Raw genomic sequence first — 15,475 nt, forward strand, 5'->3', positions numbered from 1 at the left:
GTATCAGTGTGAGGCGGGGTCCCTCTCTGTGTAGTATCAGTGTGAGGCAGGATCCTCTCTTTGTATTATCAGTGTGATGCGGGGTCCCTCTCTGTGTATGATCAGTGTGAGGCAGGGTCCCTCTCTGTGTATTATCAGTGTGAGGCAGGGTCCCTCTCTTTGTATTATCAGTGTGATGCGGGGTCCCTCTCTGTGTAGTATCAGTGTGATGCGGGGTCCCTCTCTGTGTAGTACCAGTGTGATGCGGGGTCCCTCTCTGTGTATTATCAGTGTGATGCGGGGTCCCTCTCTGTGTAGTATCAGTGTGAGGCGGGGTCCCTCTCTGTGTATTATCAGTGTGATGCGGGGTCCCTCTCTGTGTAGTATCAGTGTGATGCGGGGTCCCTCTCTGTGTATTATCAGTGTGATGCGGGGTCCCTCTCTGTGTATTATCAGTTTGAGGCAGGGTCCCTCTCTTTGTATTATCAGTGTGATGCGGGGTCCCTCTCTGTGTATTATCAGTGTGAGGCAGGGTCCCTCTCTTTGTATTATCAGTGTGATGCGGGGTCCCTCTCTGTGTAGTATCAGTGTGAGGCGGGGTCCCTCTCTGTGTATTATCAGTGTGAGGCAGGATCCTCTCTTTGTATTATCAGTGTGATGCGGGGTCCCTCTCTGTGTAGTACCAGTGTGATGCGGGGTCCCTCTCTGTGTATTATCAGTGTGATACGGGGTCCCTCTCTGTGTAGTATCAGTGTGAGGCGGGGTCCCTCTCTGTGTATTATCAGTGTGAGGCAGGATCCTCTCTTTGTATTATCAGTGTGATGCGGGGTCCCTCTCTGTGTAGTATCAGTGTGATGCGGGGTCCCTCTCTGTGTATTATCACCGCTCTGTGTATTATCAGTGTTATATAGGGCATACTTCTCTGTGCATTATTGTGGTCTCCCACCAAGATGGTTCTTTTTTTCTTTTTTTCTACACCTGTCCAAAACGTTCTGTCGTCAGCTTAACCCCCTAAGTACTGGGCCTGATATGGCCTTAAGCGATGTCACGGAACGGCTGGTCTAATACGTTGTGTGAACATAGCCTAAGACGTTTCGAGCAATTAGTGATAAAGATCAAAATTGGAGTCACAGATTAAAATATTTTCAATTGAAATATGCCGACAAAACTGAAGATAAAAGACTATTTGAGGTTGCACAGAGTGACGGTATTATTAAAGTCCAAACAATACAAGGGGGAGACGGATTATATATGTTACATCTCTTCTGGACATGTGCCCAACTGAGAAAATATTGGGAAGAAATTGTGTCTATTCTGGTGGGAGAAAAGGTATTGCAGGGAGCTCTCACCTTTAAGAGGGCAATATTAGGGAAAGAAATGGTCCAGGGGGGGAGTAGTACACTGGGTGGGCCTGGGTGAACATTGTAAGAGTGGTTTATAATTATCTGAAGGGGTCTATGTAATTGTTGGAGCTGTGCTATGTAGCCCTCTAGTTCGGCCTAGGTGATTGTTGGAGCTGTGCTCTGTGATCATCTGGTTGGGCCTGGGGTCAGCCAATACAACCATCTAGGTGGGCCTAGGTGAGCATTACAAGTATATAGGTGGGCCCTCATGGCAGGCAGAATTGTGTGGCACAATCTCTAAAGGTTTAAGAGAATACTGGAACATCAGTAAAGAACCATGTAAGCAGATCCCGCTGAATACTTGTATTGAATGCTTAAGACGTTGGAGAAAAACTGAAATACAGCTACAGACTGTATAGTTTGAGATGACGCTAACACTTAAGGAGAATCCTTAAAGGGGTTATCCAGTTCTACAAAAACATGGCCACTTTTCCCCCTCTCTTGTCTCCAGTTCAGGTGTGGTTTGCAATAAAAAATTGGAATAGACAAAAGTAAAAAGGAATTTAGGCAGAAGGAAAGAGATGCAGAGGGTCAGGTATTAAAGAAGGAAGAGGAGTACCCCCAAGTGATAAGATTTACTCAATGAGACCCCCAAGGACTAATATCCCACTGCAGCCATAGGCTCTGTCAGCAGCTCCTTTCCACATCAGATCCCTCAATAAAAATGTGACTGACCTGTATGTCCCAGTTATTATGCTTCCTTCTCAAATATTAGTGTCCCCTGTAGCCATTAGTAATGCCCCTTCCCCAGTAATATAGAGCCCTGTAGCCATTAGTAATGCCCCTTCCTCAGTAATAGTGCCCCTGTAGCCATTAGTAATGCCCCTTCCCCAGTAGTATGGAGCCCTGTAGCCATTAGTAATGCCCCTTCCCCAGTAATAGTGCCCCCTGTAGCCATTAGTAATGGCCCTTCCCCAGTAATAGTGTCCCCTGTAGCCATTAGTAATGACCCTTCCCCAGTAATATGGAGCCCTGTAGCCATTAGTAATGCCCCTTCCCCAGTAATAGTGCCCCCTGTAGCCATTAGTAATGCCCCTTCCTCAGTAATAGTGCCCCCTGTAGCCATTAGTAATGCCCCTTCCTCAGTAATAGTGCCCCCTGTAGCCATTAGTAATGCCCCTTCCCCAGTAATATGGAGCCCTGTAGCCATTAGTAATGGCCCTTCCCCAGTAATAGTGCCCCCTGTAGCCATTAGTAATGGCCCTTCCCCAGTAATAGTGTCCCCTGTAGCCATTAGTAATGCCCCTCCCCCAGTAATATGGAGCCCTGTAGCCAGATATAATGTCCCTATTCCCAGTAATAGTGTCACCAGTAGTCAGCAATAATGGCCCTGTAACAAGTAATAAAACTCTCTTGCAGCCAGTAACAATGCTCCATAACCCATAATGATGACCACATTCCCCTATAATAACATCCCCTTTGGCCAATAATAAAATAATAAGGCCCCTTTAGCTAGATATGCCGCCTGCAGCCAGATTCAGTGGTCCCTGTAGACAGATAGGTCCCCTATAGCCAGTGGTAATGCCTCAGTAGCTAGATACAATGCTCCCTACAGCCAGATACAACACCCCATATAACTAGATATGCCTCCTATGACCAGATTCAATGTCCCCTGTAGTCAGATACAGTATGCCCTTTAAAACCAGATACAATGCCCCCTGTAGCCAGCTATGCCCCATATAACCCAAAACAATGCCATGCACAAAGAAAGAAAGTTACACTTACTTTCCACCAACCCAACACTGTGCCTCCTGCAGCCAGATACAATACCTCTATAACCAGATACAATACCCCTATAACCAGATACAATGCCCCTATAACCAGACACAACGCCCCTATAACCCGATACAATGCCCCTATAACCAGATGCAATGCCCCTATAACCAGACACAATACCCCTATAACCAGATACAATGCCCCTATAACCAGATACAATACCCCTATAACCAGATACAATGCCCCTATAACCAGAGACAATGCCCCTATAACCAGATACAATACCCCTATGACCAGATACAATGCCCTTATAACCCGTTACAATGCCCCTATAACCCGATACAATGCTCCTATAACCAGATACAATATCCCTATAACCAGATACAATGCCCTTATAACCCGATACAATATCCCTATAACCAGATACAATGCTCCTATAACCAGATACAATATCCCTATAACCAGATACAATACGCCTTGTTACTAGATATACTACCTGGATCAAATTCCATGTCTGCTATAGCCAGATACCGTGTGCCCCTATAACCAATTAGAATGACCCTTACAGCTAGATATGCCCCCGTAACAAAACACAATTACAATACCCCTATAACCAGATACAATGCCCCTATAACCAGATACAATATCCCTATAACCAGATACAATGCCCTTATAACCCGATACAATATCCCTATAACCAGATACAATGCTCCTATAACCAGATACAATGCCCCTATAACAAGATACAATACCCCTATAACCAGATACAATGCTCCTATAACCAGATACAATGCCCTTATAACCAGATACAATACCCCTATAACCAGATACAATACCCCTATAACCAGATACAATGCCCCTATAACCAGATACAATATCCCTATAACCAGATATAATACGCCTTGTTACTAGATATACTACCTGGATCAAATTCCATGTCTGCTATAGCCAGATACAGTGTGCCCCTATAACCAGTTAGAATGACCCTTACAGCTAGATATGCCCCCGTAACAAAACACAATTAGGGAGATTTATCAAAAATTTAAGCCATTTTTTTGAAGTGCAAAAGTCACAAAAGTTTGCACAACCGCATAGTTGCGACTTTTCCTCGACATACACCAATCATGCCTACTTCGGCTTACGCTGAAAGTAGACATGATGTACAACTAACTAAAATAGTCACACATGGGTCGCAGACTGACTCCATACTAGAGGTGGTGTATTTCACCACCTATAATGTGGAGCCGGCATGCTCCGTGGGTCAGGTGCAGCTAAAATAAAGGGCCCTTCCCACACTGGTATTACTAGGCTGCTGCTGCTTGTTTTTTAACCCAGCTGGTTATGGAAAGGGAGGGGATCCAATGCGTTTTTAATTATTTATATATTTTTAAAAAACACATAGGATCCCCCCCACTTTCCATAACTAGCCACGTTAAAAACCAAGCAGCAGCAGCCTAGTAGCACCAGGGTGGGAAGGGCCATTTATTTTGGCCCTCCCCAGCCTAATATTACCAGCCTGCTGCCGCCCAGTTCAAGAGCGCCAATTTTGACGCTCCGGGACCACTGGCACCCAGCTCTTCCCAGTACCCCTGGTGGCATTGGGTACTGGGGTAATAATGGCCGGGTTAGTGTTAGCCATTTTATACCGGCTAGCACTAGGCCCAGACTTAATAATGGATTCCGTCTATCAGACAGCTTCCACTACTAAGTCTGTAAAGTAATGAAAGAAAACACAACACACTTAGAAAAATATTTTAATCAAATAAAAACACCCCCACACCCCTCGTAGACCATTTTATTGAACAGTAAAGTCCGCTGGTCATCAAAGTAGTCCAAACGAATCCGACGTAATCCTCTGCATGCCGGTATCTGAACTAGAAAGGGAGAAGATAATGCTCATTACCTAGGAGGCAAACCAGGGCCAATGAGACTATTTAGAGACAATTCTGAGACCATTTAGAGACAATTCTTAACCAAACAAATCTGCACCACAGAAAATAGACCATGCTTATCCCTGATAGTAAATTGCACTTTAAATAGAACAGTCTATTCTTGCCAAAGCAGAAATAGACCACATCTAGAAAAATCCCCTGTTGATAAATTTCCCCCAATGTCTACTTTAACCATATCCATTATGGCCCCTATACCCAGATACAGTGGCCCCTGAAGCCAGAAACAATGCCCTATGTAGCTAGAGAGGCTCTCTGTAGCCATATTCAATAACATTAGTAGTTAGATATGCCCCCTGTAACCAGATGCAATGCCCCATATTGTCACAGGCTGAAGTGTATTGAGTGTAGGAGACTGGACTTCTCTATACACATATGTGTTATAATGGCCGCCTATGGCAAACTGTGCACAATAGTCAAGATGAACATAAACACTAAACCCCAAAAGAGACCTGAACCCTACACAGGCAGAGCGGGCAGGAAAGTAGTGGCAGATATGTAATAATAATCACTTATTACCCTTATATAAAACTATTAATAAAATAGTAATTATATGGGAAAAACTATTCTTATAGGAAGGGACTGGAACCTTTTATCAAATAAATGTTTTTGTTTTTTTGAGCAACATTAATCAAATATCAGTATAAATCATAATAAAATACTACAGCCGAGCGCATAGACCAAGATTTTATTCATACTAATTCCTGCCAATGGCCGACTGTTCATTGTTTGGTTAGTACAAGTGTTTGTTTCAAGATGTTTAAATAAAGATTATTGAAAATCATGATGTAATTTGTTTACAAACCGGACCCTTCAGAGCTTTATTAGGAGTTGGACTGTAAGTACACACATCCATTGGCTCCTGGTATTTTTTTGTTATTTTCTATTTTTAATCAGTTTTCTCCATGTAATCTTTAATTCTCTCACAAACATAGGCGATTTGTGCGAGATTGGTGACAGAAGGAGTTTTGGAGACATGGAGGAAGAGCTGACCATCATCTACAGCGAGGAGGACCAGTTCGTGGAGGATACGGACTTTCCAGTTGTCTACGAGGAACATGTGAGTGAGAATTCCCCATCCAGTATAGCAGGGTATAGCAGATAGGGTTGTATAGAGATGGGGTTGTGTACATAGTGGGATGTCCTGTCCAGGAGTATCTGTACCTGTAGATACTCCTCCCTGATCACATGACCACATAGGTGCCCCCCCCCCCATAGGAGACAGTGGTGATGGGAGGAGATGGGTAGAATGGGGAGCTATAAATACCTTACACCCTGTTACTTATTCCCCATGTTCAGCCATTTCCAACTGCCATTTTGCCATGTTCCATGCAGGGGGCGGGGCTTAGTTGGCCATGATAACTGCTGGGTGGTGGCTGTGGTCTATGGCCGGGCTCATGCACTGTGTGTGTTATGTGATCTCCAGCACCTCTGCGGACATAGGAAGGAATATACTCCTATAAGGTAGAGAGGGAAATCACATAGCACACATACATGGGCCTGGCCTAAGACTTTATCCAGATGTGCAGTAATATGTGACAATGCTATCACTGGATCAGGATCTACTGTGTGATCTGTCAGGTTGAATAAAAATAATTATAATATATATGGTACAGTATGGGATTTGTAGTTCTGCAACCTGAAGCTCTCCTGGTTGCATAACTACAATCCCCATCCTCATGTTGTGGTGATGGGAGTTGTAGTTATTCAACCAGGAAAGCTCCAGGTTGCAGAACTACAACTCCCATGATCATGGTGTGGTGACAACACTTTATGGGAGAAAAACAAACAAAAAGAAAAAGTCTGAAGGGAAAATGCTCAGCACATCCGAAGATCATATACAAGATATTCTTTATTAAACATAGGTAAAAGCTGCTCCTGTGTTATTTTGTTGTGCAACTTGCTATATGTACTGGCGCACTGGAGTGTTGTTGTGTTTCCCTGCTGCTTCTCTAAATAAAGAATTTAATAGCTGGAGAGTCACAGAGGGGGTGGCAGGGAAGCCTGCAGTGATATTCCCCTCCCCCATTACACAGCCACTGAGATGCTGACATACAAGAGGGGTGCCGCTGGACATTGTCCCTCTACGGGCTCTACAGGAAGACAGGGAAGCCTGGAGTGTAATCCCTCATCATACAGCACCACTGACAGCGTTGCTCGGTTTTGTCAAGGGGGAGGTGCCTTAAGGATGAACGGGGCCACCGCTGCTCTTGCACAATGTCCTGGGGATGGCCTATGGGGGGGGCACAACGACTGCTGTACATTCTCCGGGCTATACGGGCAGATGGGGAAGCCTGTAGTAGAATCCTCCTACCACCCCTCGCACAGCAGCACCTCCTCCGCATTGTAATGGGGGGGAGGATTCCACAACAGGCTTCCCTGTCTGCTTGTAGAGCCGGGACGTTGTCGAGCACAGCTATGGACCCCCGCAGTGCACAGCAGCCCGGCCATCCTCCATAGCGGCCGACAGACACAAGGCTGTGAGCGGTGAGGAACTGTGCCAGGTCACTCTCCGTTTGTGAGACAGCATGGAGCTCCGGATTTGCCGCAAATGGAGGAGAGCACTGGAGGAGAGCGCGCTGTAACAAATCCGGCATGGTACAACTATTTATTGATATGTAATTACAAAATCACCATGTCAGCAGGGTTCTGTGTATTGTCCGCTGGATACCTTCTAAGAAAACATTTACATTTTTGCATGATGACTGGTGTACTCCTTTAAATAAAAATAAATAAATTACTATATATATATATATATATATATATATATATATATATATATATATATTAGAATGCACTCTGATTTATTAGTAGGTGTAACATACATTTACTGGCAAATAGCTGCTATACTGTAGACCCCAAACTGTAAGAGCAACGCCTGCCTCAATGTCAAGCGGCATTGACATGTCAATTCTTGGAGCGGAGGAGAGAGGAAGTGTGTGAGCCCTCTCATAGAGTCTCTGTTTAACACTGAGGCTTCTGTCACAGATCTTTGCTGCCCCGGTCTTGCAGGCCAGATGTGGCTCTTTTGATGGCCGCATCTGGCTCGCAGCTCGCTGCGACTGCCACTCCGCCTTACCTACTGCCTGCCCGGACGTGCTCCTCCAATCCAATTAGCACAGAGGGGGCATGGGGCTGCTGCGGCAGGCCGTGGCGCATGTGTTGATTGGATGCGTGCACCACGGCCCGCCACAGCTGCCCCACGCTCCCGCTCTGAGCTGATTGGATTGGAGGAGCACGTCCGGGCGACACGTCAAGCTGCCGCTACTACCCATCTCGCAAGTGGAGGTTAGGAGGCGCAGGGGAGAAGCATGGGGGAGGCACATATGGCTGAGATGCGAGTGGACCACCCGCCACCATGCTCTCAAAAGGAGGCTGCCCGTTGCCAGACACTTTTGGATTGGGCAGCGCTGCGGCTGCAGCTCCTCTCCCAGCAGCCCGCCGTCTCCTGTGATCTTCCAGCAACGGCAGCATGGTAAAGAGACGCTGTATGCTCCGGAGACCGCGCGCTGCCGGGAGAGAAGTTGCTGGGAACGGGTGACAGGTGAGGTTTTGTTTTTGTTTTGTTTTTTTCTGGTGGGGAAGTGCTTGTGCCAGGCTGGTGTCAATAGAAGGGCACTGTACAGAGGGGAGGGTCTGGATTGGACTGGAGTGACTATATGAGGCACTATTGGGGCATATTGGCTACTATATGGGGGTATTAGATACTATATGGGGCACAATTGGGGGGTATTGGCTACTAAATGGGGCACTATTGGTGGGTACTGGATACTATATGGGCATTATGGAGGTATTGGCTACTATATGGGAGTATTGTCTACTATATGGGGCACTATTGGGGGGTATTCGATACTATATGGGGCACTATTGGGGGTATTGGATACTATATGGGGAACTAGATACTATACCGGGCGCTATGGGTGGATTAGATACTATACCAGGCACTATGGGGTATTGGCTACTATATGGGGCACTGTGGGGGATTGGCTACTATATGCGGCACTGTGGGGGGATTGGCTACTATATGGGGCACTAATGGGGTATTGGATACTATATGGGCACTATGGGGGTATTGGATACTATATGGGCCACTATTGGGGGGATTAGATACTATACCAGGCACTATGGGGGATTAGATACTATACCAGGCACTATGGGGGGGATTGGCTACTATACGGGACACTGTGGGGGGATTGGCTAACATATGGGGCACTGTGGGGGGATTGGCTACTATATGGGGCACTGTGGGGTGATTGGCTACTATATGGGGCACTGTGGGGGGTTTGGCTACAATATGGGGCACTAATGGGGGTATTGGATACTATATGGGCACTATGGGGGTATTGGATACTATATGGGCCACTATTGGGGGGGATTAGATATTTTACCAGGCACTATGGGGGTATTGGCTACTATATGGGACACTGTGGGGGGATTGGCTACCATATGGGGCACTGTGGGGGGATTGGCTACTATATGGGGCACTGTGGGGTGATTGGCTACCATATGGGGCACTGTGGGGGGATTGGCTACTATATGGGGCACTGTGGGGGGATTGGCTACTAAATGGGGCACTGTGGAGGGATTGGCTACTATATGGGGCACTGTGGGGGGATTGGCTACAATATGGGGCATTGTGGGGGGATTGGCTACTATATGGGGTACTGTGGGGGCATTAGCTACCATAAGGGGCACTATGTGTGTGTGTGGGGGTCAAATGGCATAGTGTGTATGTGTGGGAGGGGGTCAGGTGTGGTAGTGTGTTAGTGGAGGGGGTCAGGTGGGGTAGTGTGTATGGGGATGGTGGTCGGGTTAATTGCGGGTTAACAGCAGAGGGGGCATTATTACTATATGGAGGGTACAGCAGGGGGCATTATTACTATATGGGGACACAGCAGGGGGCATTATTACTATATGGGGACACAGCAGGGGGCATTATTACTATATGGGGACACAGCAGGGGGCATTATTACTATCTGCTTATGACGGCACTCAGAGGGCACATGCCCGTATGTTTTAGGACCCTAGCAATGCCCCTGTACTAAAGTATATGACAATCTTACCATATGTATACTGCTTGTAGATCAATGGTAGTCTGCTCATCCCGAAGGTGCAGGGTAGGAGGATAGAGATAGTAGGGAGCACCTATGTCCCTAATAGGCCCTATGTCAGGTGCACCAAACTACCCCTGCTTGCTAAGGGACTTGTCGGGGTGTAAGCACCCTAATAAAAGCGACCCCTGCCCCGTCCAATTCCTCTCCAATGCCCTATGCTCACCCTATCATTTACTCCCAACTGGTTCCATCCACCAGGAATAGTCGGGGGAGATTGTTACGGCAGCTTGTAGCCGGCGCCAAAACAAAGACAGTTGTAACAAAAATACACACAAAAAATGGCCCAAAAAGGCCAGTCACATGCCCTGGGTGTAGCATATGGCTCCACCCACATTAGGACATTTTTGCCCTGACAGGTCCCTGAGCGAGCAGGGGTAGTTTGGTGCACCTGACATGGGGCCTATTAGGTACAAAGCTGCTCCCTACTATCTCCATCCTCCTACCCTGCACATTCAGGATGAGCAGACCACCATTCATCTACAAGCAGTATACATATGGGGACTGGTCTATACCATGCAGCAATACTGGAGTTTTTGTTTTTTGGATACTTTGGGGAAATCCAGCCTAAATGTAGCACATCCTGCTTTGTCTTTAAGGGAACATTCACATGTACTGTGCTTGCTGCAGATTTTATACTGTGAATTTTATGTTGCAGATTTCTGCTGTGTACAGCCGCACAAACAATTGACTTGTCCATTATTTACGGCCGCTGGTGCAGGAACAACGGCCGTTGTTCGGACTGTGCACACATTGTAATGTATGGCCATTCTGACGGCTGTACATTGAACAGATGTCTATGGTTAATTGGATTACAGGCACACCCAAATCTGCCCGCAATCCAAATAGAAATAAAACAGTGGCCGTTGTTTGACACTGCCAACAACGACCGATGTTTTAATAATAATAATAATAATAATAATAATAATAATTTTTGTTTAATAATAATTTTTGTTTATATAGCGCCAACAGATTCCGCAGCACTTTACAATTCTGGGGTACATACATAGACAAAAAATAGACATTACAGAGAGATACATATAATTATCCATACATGAGGAGTGAGGTCCCTGCTCGCATGCATGAGCTTACACACTATCAGGAGGGGGTGCGAGACAGAATGGCAGAGGAGAAAAGTGCATCATTGTTCTTATGGTCCGGCCATCATTATAAATAAGGCAGTGCAGGTAAGGGTGGGTGAACCTGTCACCAGCCAATGCATGCATGCACAGGTCTAAGTGCTTAAATGCTTGGTGTGTGTGTGTGTATGTATGTATGTATGTATGTATGTGTGCGTGGTGGTAGGTGTGTGTGTGTGTGTGGGGGGGGGGAGGTTGAGGGTAGCAGTCAAAATTAGGGAACCTGGTAAGCCTGCTTGAACAGATGAGTTTTGAGGGCACGTTTGAAGCTTTGGGTATTGGAGGGGAGTCTGACAGTCTTGGGTAATGCATTCCATAGAACTGGTGCAGCTCGGGTGAAGTCCTGGAGACGGAAGTGAGAGGTGCGGATTAAGGTGGATGTTAGTCTTAAGTCATTAGAGGAGCGTAAGGCACGGGTAGGGCAGTAGACAGAGATGAGGGAGGAGATATAGGGAGGTGCAGCACTGTGGAGAGCCTTGTGGGTGAGCAGGAGGACTTTGTATTGTATCCTGTGTTTAACAGGGAGCCAATGTAGTGACAGGGGGGAGGCATTGGTATAGCGGCTGGACATGGTGATAAGCCTGGCCGCTCTATTGAGAATGGACTGGAGAGAGGAGAGTTTAGAGGAAGGGAGGCCGATTAGTAAGGAATTGCAGTAGTCAAGGCGGGAATGGATCAGAGCGACAATAAGAGTTTTAGCAGATTCGACAGTAAGGAAGGGACGGATTTTAGAGAAGTTTTTTAGATGCAGATTACAGGAACGTGAAAGAGATTTAATATGAGGAGTGAAGGACAGATCCGAGTCAAACATAACCCCAAGGCAGCGGGCTTGTTGTGTAGGGGTTATGGTTGCACCACAGACAGAGATGGAGATGTCAGGTGGAGGGTGTTTAGCAGAGGGAGGGAAGACAAGAAGCTCAGTCTTAAAAAGGTTTAGTTTTAGGAATAAGGAGGACATAGCGTTAGAGATGGCAGACAGACAGTTACTGGTGTTCTGTAGAAGTGCGGGGGTGATATCACGGGAGGAGGTATATAGCTGGGTATCATCAGCATAGAGATGGTACTGAAAACCAAACTTACTGATGATTTGTCCGATGGGTAAAGTGTAAAGAGAGAAAAGGAGAGGGCCCAGGACTGATCCTGAGGAACCCCGACTGTAAGGGGGAGAGAAGATGAGGTGGAGCCAGAAAGCGATACGCTAAAGGAGCGGTCAGAGAGATAGGAGGAAAACCAGGAAAGAGCAAAGTCCTTTAGGCCAATAGAGCGGAGCGTGGAGAGGAGGAGCTGGTGGTCTACAGTGTCAAAAGCTGCAGATAGGTCCAGGAGAATGAGCAGGGAATGGTCACCTTTAGATTTGGCGGTGAGGAGATCATTAGAGACTTTAGTAAAAGCAGTTTCTGTAGAGTGGTGAGGACGGAAACCAGACTGAAGGGGATCAAGGAGAGAGTTGTCAGAGAGGTAACGGGTTAGGCGGGAATAGACCAGACGTTCCAAGAGTTTAGAGATAAAAGGGAGATTAGAGACAGGTCGATAGTTGGCTGCACAGGAGGGGTCTAGGGAGGGTTTTTTCAGTAATGGAGTGATGGTGGAGTGTTTGAAAGTCGAGGGGAAGATGCCAGAGGAGAGGGAGAGGTTGAAGACTTTAGTAAGGTAGGTAGTGACAACAGGGGAGAGAGACTGGACAAGGTGTGAGGGAATAGGGTCACTAGGGCAGGTGGTGGGGCGAGAGGAGGCTAGGAGTCTGGAGACTTCCTCCTCTGTCACTGGCTCAAAGGCTGAGAGGGATGAGGAGAAACAGTGAGAAGGAATAGGATTAATATTACCTGGGGAATGGGAGATGATCTCCTGGCGGATTGTGTTTATTTTACCCTTGAAGTAGTTGGCTAAGCCTTCAGCACTGAGGTTAGTGATGGGTGTCTGAACTTTGGGTTTAAGGAGAGAGTTGAGGTTATCAAAGAGGCGTTTTGGGTTATGGGAAAGAGAAGAGATCAGAGTGGTAAAGTAGGATTGCTTAGCAGAGTGAAGAGCTGAGTAGTAGCTTCTAAGCATAGACTTATAATGTAGAAGGTTGGCTGTTGTCTTGGATTTCCTCCACAGATGTTCAGCACACCTAGAACACCGTCTAAGAAAACGAGTTCTGCATGTGTTCCAGGGTTGTGGCCGTCTGTGTCGGGCTGTTTGGGGTATAGGGGGTGCAAGTTTGTCCAGAGTGGTTTTGAGGGTGTCGTGGTATTGTTTGGCAGCAAGATTAGGACAGGAGAGGGAAGAGGTGGGGGGCAATGATGACTGTACGGTATCTAGCAGTTGTTGGGTGTCTATAGCACGTAAGTTCCTATATGTGAGTGAGTGAGTGAGTGTTTTGACTATGTGTGAACGTTGCCTTACACAGTTTGATAAATCTGGGCCATAGCTGCTCCCATCCATAAACAGCGCCACTACTGTCCCCGGTTTTTCTGTGGTATTGCAGCACATTTTCTAGTGAAGTAAATAAAACTGAGTTGTAATACCACATAACACCTGAGGATAAGCATGGCGCCGTTCTTGAAATAAATCAGAAATAAATAAATACATTTATAATTCAGGATAACTCACATAACCCCCTAGATCTAAGATAAAAGCTTACACTGATTTGTTAGTTTATTGTCCGCATTTTTCAAACATAAGTGACAATTATAATTGTAAATTATACCACAAATAGGGTGTGCAGTATATAGGAGAGTTTTCTATGCAACAGAGTGACACAATATGACAGTATATTACCCCAATGTGTACTGGATGGGATTCTAATAAAATTATCCACAGACACTGATTACTCATCTACCTTCATTATATTCATCTGCGGCGCTGGTTTGGGGAATTTGTATTTTTTATTGATATTCCGTCACAATTTTGATGGCCGCCATATTGGATCAAGGGCAAGTTTTCCAATGGGAAGGTGGTCATGTAGTATATAAAAAAAAAAAAGAATTTTCTCAGAAATGGATTGCCTCAATCAGGTTTGCAATATCTCTCTTGTTCAGATATCTCATTTTCCCGTTTGTAATTGTATTTTTCAATAAAGGAAAAAAAAAACAATTGGCCAAGAGAAAGATGGCAAAGGTATAAGTAGAAGTATGAGTGTAAAAAACTAGAAATACCTTGCGTTGAAAAGATACTTCACACCTGTTCACAAACATAAGTGTGCCGGTTCACAAACAGACACCCAGCTAGAAAAGAGTGGGGTCCTACTAGCCAGAGCTCCGATTCTGCAGATTATTGCTCCTTGTAATAAAGACAATGATCGACTGATTGGTTATTTTTGGTCCTGACCTACAAACATTGGCCGCCGACTGCGCATCACTACGTGTAATAACGATGCACGGCCGATGGCTGATGACTGTATAAAGAAAATAATAAAGTATATACATACCTCTGCGGCTCCCCGATGCTTCTGCCCGCTCCCCGATATTTTCCTGGCTTCTGCCCGCTGTCCGCAGCTGCCGGTGCAACTTCACAGACCGTCTCTAGATTTCCACCGGCGGCTAAGGACAGCGGGCAGAAACAATGAAGATACTGGGGAGCAGAATGGATCCCGCTGTCTGCCCTCTCTGTGGAAAAGGTAGAGACAGCCTCAGGACCACATGGAAAAACATAGATATCATCCACATGGTCCTCGGGCTGCCCCCCACCTTCTCCACAGAGTGGACTGACAGCGGGATTACAAATCTGACCATTCTGCTTCATAGCTCACTAAATCAGCCCTCCGTGTGTTTTTGGAAGAAATGACTGTGTGTGTAATCCTGGATGAGCAGTGTAATAGTGCCCCCACCTACACCCTATCCCATCCAAGCACATAGGTCAGATGGGCACAGAAGGAGGTCTCATGCTCAGCAATATACCAATGTCCTCTGCTTACTCTCTCTATTTCCTATTTCAGGCTGGACTGGATGACGGCGAGGGTGAGTTTTGTCTATAATATCTCTATGTATCTATGTATCTCTACAATGTATAAAGCAGTTCTCTAAACTAATGGTTTTCTATTTTTTTTCTTTAGATGAAGAATCGGATTTCGGGTGAGTAAATCTAAACTGAAGATGTAAAACTTGTGTGACCCTATAATTCCTCCCCTATAGACCCCGATCATCACTGATGTCTCTAATGTGTGACTGGTTTTCACTATCTTCTCTATTCTATCACTA

The 15,475-nt window shown here is 46.0% G+C and overlaps 1 long non-coding RNA gene across 1 annotated transcript; it reads left to right on the plus strand.

Moving 5' to 3' along the window:
• Positions 1-6,054: 6,054 nt before the first annotated feature.
• LOC138771303 (uncharacterized) lies at positions 6,055-15,350 on the plus strand. Its single transcript, XR_011359595.1, has 3 exons — positions 6,055-6,107; positions 15,214-15,235; positions 15,331-15,350. It is a non-coding gene; the product is annotated as an uncharacterized lncRNA (long non-coding RNA).
• Positions 15,351-15,475: the final 125 nt, after the last annotated feature.

This window comes from Dendropsophus ebraccatus, chromosome 13 (assembly GCF_027789765.1).
Source record: "Dendropsophus ebraccatus isolate aDenEbr1 chromosome 13, aDenEbr1.pat, whole genome shotgun sequence".
NCBI classification, from domain to species: Eukaryota; Metazoa; Chordata; class Amphibia; order Anura; family Hylidae; genus Dendropsophus; species Dendropsophus ebraccatus.